Source organism: Pelodiscus sinensis, chromosome 3, assembly GCF_049634645.1.
Source record: "Pelodiscus sinensis isolate JC-2024 chromosome 3, ASM4963464v1, whole genome shotgun sequence".
NCBI lineage: Eukaryota > Metazoa > Chordata > Testudines > Trionychidae > Pelodiscus > Pelodiscus sinensis.
This window is the reverse complement of record NC_134713.1, coordinates 62,808,126-62,813,492: the sequence shown is the minus strand read 5'-3', so window position 1 is coordinate 62,813,492 and position 5,367 is coordinate 62,808,126.

Below are 5,367 nucleotides of genomic sequence, written 5' to 3'. Positions count from 1 at the left end.
TTAAAACTGCAGCCACAGGGGAAAGGGCTTGTGGCACCATGTGAGCCCTGCTAGCACCATGCCAGACAGCAGCGCCCTGCTCTGCCTTCCCTGCTACCATGGCAGACACCAGCACTCCATCTGAGCCCCGCAAGGCTGCCAGCCTAGCTGCAGGCAGCTCCCAAGCCCCTGGCTGGGGGCGAAAGAAGAGGGTCCCATCCTGGTCTGTGCAGAGATCCTGGATCTCATTGAGGTCTGGGGAGAGGAGGCAAACGTCCAGGATCTCCACACCATACACAGGAACACGGACATTTACACCTGGATGGCTGACAGCCTGGGCCAGACTAGATTCACAAAAGGGTTGTCTCATCAACCTCCTCTCCAGGGTGAGATGGGGATTAACTACATAAAAGCCCCATCTGTCACTGTAGCAAGTATCTACACCAGGGCTACTCAACATGTGGCCCGTGGGCAGCCCGTAGTGCAGTTTGGGCTTACGTGAGGCTCAACATGCAGCCGGGGAGCTGAAACAAAACAGTAGTCAATATAATGGTCTTCTGTTGATATGCGTTTTAGTAGTTAAATTCCTGAACTGTCATTGCTCATTAAAAGTGCTGTCATATGGGTGGAAATCAGGTAAATATTGCATTGTATTAATATCAGCAGAACTGACTTAAATGGGGCCTGCGTATTATGTAGTCTTGCCTTCATTTTGTATTCAGGCCTGTCACTGTGAAATAAGTTATTTGCATATATATTTGAATGTATATGCAACCACACTTAAGCTGCGGCCCTCGGAATGTGCTGTGATTGTGAATGGTATATCATTGTGGCCCCCGGAGCTTCCAAAGTTGAGTAGCCCCGATCTACACCATTGCAGAACAATGGCACAGTTGCAGCACTGTAGCTGTACCACTGTCACATTCATAGTGTACACTAACCCTGAGCGGTAAGGAAAGGAAAGGCTTGGGTTGAACAATTTGTGTGGGAGCAAAGACAGAACAGGCAAAGACTAGGATTGCCAGATGATTTCAACAAAAATACTGGACACACTTGACATTACATCACAATCTACATTACATCTTATTTAGAAAATACTGGACATTAATATTTTCTCATTTATATTTTTTCAATTTGTTTCCCGAGCAGAAAGCTCAAATACTGGACTGTCTGGTTCAAAACCAGACACCTGGCAACCCTAAGAAAGACAGAAAGGCAGGAACAACACTGCGCAGGGCTTTGAAGGTGGGGACAGAAGATTTAACCTGCTGGAGAATGCAACTAATACCCAGGGAAATGATTAGAACAGGAGAGTGACATAGCCTGACAACAGACACCATTTTAGCAAATGAATGGTTGATGAACAAATGGGGCAAAATGATTATCGGAGAGGAGACAAAAGGTTACATGTTTCATAGATATACTGCTTTGAGATACTGTGATACAAGGGCCTACAGAAGCATAACATAATAGCCGAGGCAGAAGATGACCTAGAGGTTTGGATCAGAGCTTGGTAGTAAGGGAGAAAAACAGGCAGGAGTAAGGTGTTGTACGAATAAGTAACAGGTTTGGCAGCAGCTTACATATAGTGGGAGAAAAGGAGTTACATGTGTCACCATATACAGTTTAGTGATGGGGAGGAGAAGGACAGAATTATCAACAATGATAAAGAAGGGAGGAAGAATTAAAAAGCAAAGACTGTAAGGCAGAGTAATACGCTGTATGGGACGTCAGAGGCATGCATAAATGTGGGCCTGAACAGTGAGGGAAAGACAGAGGTGGAGAAGTAATTTCAGGAGTCATTGACATGATGGTACTGGTAGTGACAGCCGTAAAGCACACAAGGAACCCAGGGATAGGGTGTAGAGAGAAAAGAGGATCCTGAAACTAAAGCCCTCTGGGATACCAGAAAACAACAGCAGCAGCAATAAAGGAGATCAGGAGGAAGATGGTGGGGCACACGGAAAGAGCAGTCAAAAAGACAAAAACAGAACCAGGAGAACACAGAATCATGAAAGTCCACAGTTCTTACTTGCTCATTGTAGTCAAGTTGGTTCAATAAAGGGCTAAGTTTTCAGCTCTATTGTGTTTACATGCAAATGTGTCTATACAGACAATAAATTTGCACACACAAATATATGTGTATTTCTCCTATTTGCACACACAAATATGGTTTTCTGTGAATAAGCAAAAGTTAGGCTGCCTGAAAGTTTGATGTTTAAAGAAATGTCTGTCATTAACAGCCAGTCATTGATTTAAATTGTGTTTATATTCTCAGATGTGACAGTAAACCACAGTGGAATTTCTTTGTTAATAAACTATTTTTCTAACTGCCAATACTGCAAACCCAGTCTAAGGTCTGAGTGTGTTTTCTCCTTTACGCATCACAGATAACAGTTATGGCATATGAGATACTACCCCTCTCCTTAACAGTAGCCTTCTACTCTTTGACTTGTAGAAATAGTTGAAATCCATAGTTTTCACTGCATCTTAGCCCTTTAACTAGCTGCACAAATTTGCTCAGGGACTTCTGTGAGACTGCTTGTGTGCTTAAAATTATGGATTTGATCAAGTGCTTTGCTGGATCAGTCCATTCGCCTTTAATTTTGCCATCAGTCTAGTTTAATTTTGGATGTCTCTGTTCCACACTCTGAATATTAAGCTGTGCTGTACAGTTCCCTTAGCTTATTGGAAATGGTGTCTGCAAAAAGTGAACACATACTCCTTTGGAAGCTCATGCACAAAAGGATTTGTTTCCCTTTATGCTAAGAAGTTTAATTGTTTCAGCTTCAAAGACTAGCGCCAATTTGAAGTTTAGTGTAGTGTTTCTCAAGTTTTTAAGGTGGAAGGCCCCTTACATGAAGTCAAAAATGGTCACTACCCTTCTTACACTTACATATTGACTTTTACTTGTATATTATCATGCTAATAAGGAAAAGCATGCTACATAAGGAAAAGTATGTGTGCTTGTGTTTCAAAGAGGTTGACAAAGAACATTTGACCTTGAAGGGTAAGGGTGTGGCCCCAATCCCAGTGCTCCGATGCACTGGGTGACCAGCCCTACAGCACTAGATGACGCAGCCACAACACTCCCAACCCTCGTGCTCTGGGTGTCACGGTTGTAGAGCTCCCATGCTCTGGTGTGCTGCGTGGCATGGTCGGAGCACCAGATGGGCAACATGACCCAGCACCAGCTGACCCAGTCCATGCTGGAAGACAAGCTGGCAACAACCTCAGCCAGCCTGTACTAGGGCAGGGCACCGTAGGCAGGGGCCTGTCAAAGTGGCAGAGCATGGGCAGTGCCATGCCAGGCTGTTTGGGGAGGCACAGCCTGCCTCTTCCTACAATCAACTGAGTGATTGGGCAACAAAATGGCACATGATATTTAATGTGGATAAGATGTAAAACATAAATTGAGAAATGCACAGGATTACCCCCAATTCAAACCTATCACTGCAGTAAAGCTTTGACTTGTTCTTATTAGCTCATGGAATGGTTTGTTTTATTGTTTAAGTCAGTTATACGCCATATGAAGCTTTGTCTACATGAAGAAATCTATCAGCATACTATCCAGGCATAATTATACCAAAATAGTTACACTGGTATAACTTCCACCATGGGCTTATCTAATTTAGCTTACTTCGCAAATAAAGCTAATCTGAAAAAAAGGTTAGTTATCCTTAATAACAATGTCCTTCTTGAGAAGAATAATTGTAACAGTATAATTACTGTATATTGGAATATTATTGCTGGTATTTTTTCTCATGTAGACAAATCCTTAGTCACATAGTGCCTTGTTTTACATGTTCACTTGATTGAAGAAAGACTTGTCAGAGTCCACCTTAATGAAAAAATGTTTTGACTAATCCAGTCAGTCCATAAGAAAAGACAACAGTAAGATGAACTAGTTTGCTACCAGCTTTAGTTACTGTTAGGTTTGTGCAAACCACGAAAACCCTTTTCTGGTTATGGAAACCCTATTCTAGTTATTCCAGACCTAATGTGCTCTTGTTTTCAGAGAAAGTTACTTATTACTTACTATTTATTCATATTGCAAAAGTGCCCATAAGTACAATCAGGATCAGCCCCATAGTGCTAGGAACTGTGCCGACATGTTGTCATTGGGATATTTAAGTGTCTATTTAGACTGATATGACCGTCTTTTGATTTAAAAGACATTATTTATACATTAATGTTGGCCTGTTAAACTAAGATTTACTTCCAGATGATGGTTTTATTCTGACTTCTAGTCACATCCTTTAAAGAACTGTTTGTTTGATTTGTTAAAAATAAGATGAAATCCAAACCTAAGTAATTCATGAAAGGGACTATTTTTCTATTCTCTAAAAATGTTACTAATTTACCAAGGATATACTGTATCTTTATCTTTTGTTGCTAATAGTAGTTAAATAAAAGCTGAGATAGATAATTAAAAGCTGAAGATTATTAATATTTTTAGGCCTATCAACTGGTATATTTTGCACAGTGGTAAATTGCAATTCATTGTGATTATGAAGTGGAATATTTTGTTTTTCCACAGAAAACAGTTTTTAAAACTATTCCCCTACCCTCCATTAGTTTCTTTCTACAAGTTAGCTATGTAAATAATTGTAAGAATATTACTTTATCATTCTGAAAAAGCAAATTTTCAATTAAGGCCTTTCCCCATTATTAGTTTAGGACATACACCTGTGTTCTTTTTTTTTCCTATTCACACATTATTGCACTTGTGGATATACTGACACTAAAAGTTTTGAGACCACAAATTTTACTTAAGAGTTTTTGTGCAGTATATTTTAGTTGTTGTAAAGCACTTGTAATATCATACAGAAATGCTTTTTGTGCAGCACCCAAGCAGGAATGCCATTATATATAAAATCACTATTACTGCTGAGAACAGGTAACACTCTTCTCCCCAATCCCAATCCTAGATTGCCAGCCCCAACCACATTTATAGGGCCTTTTTTCTTTACATTTCTTATCTTCCTGATCAGCTTTGTGTTCCAGGAAATCTTGACACATGAACTTGCCCCTCCCCCTAAGCATGAGGCCCATTTTCCTGGGTGCAAGTGTGTTTTATTCTCTCAGGACTAAAGCTCCCCTTGCATGCTTGAATGCTATTTATCTACTTTCTGTGCTAGAGACCTAGAAGGCTACCACGCTCAATCACTTGTCCTTTAACCTGCATCTCACACTACGGCCTCTGTGGGATTTAAATTCTACCCCGGAAGCTAGGGCTCCGTCGCGCTGCACGGCGGGAAGTGTCGTTCACCCCGCTTTTGCATCGTGCCGGGAAAGCCGGTAAAAAACCACAAGTCCCCTGAGCCTTTGCGGCGGCCACCGCCCTGCTACGCAGCCGCAGTGAAGAGGGCTGGTTTTTGAATCAGC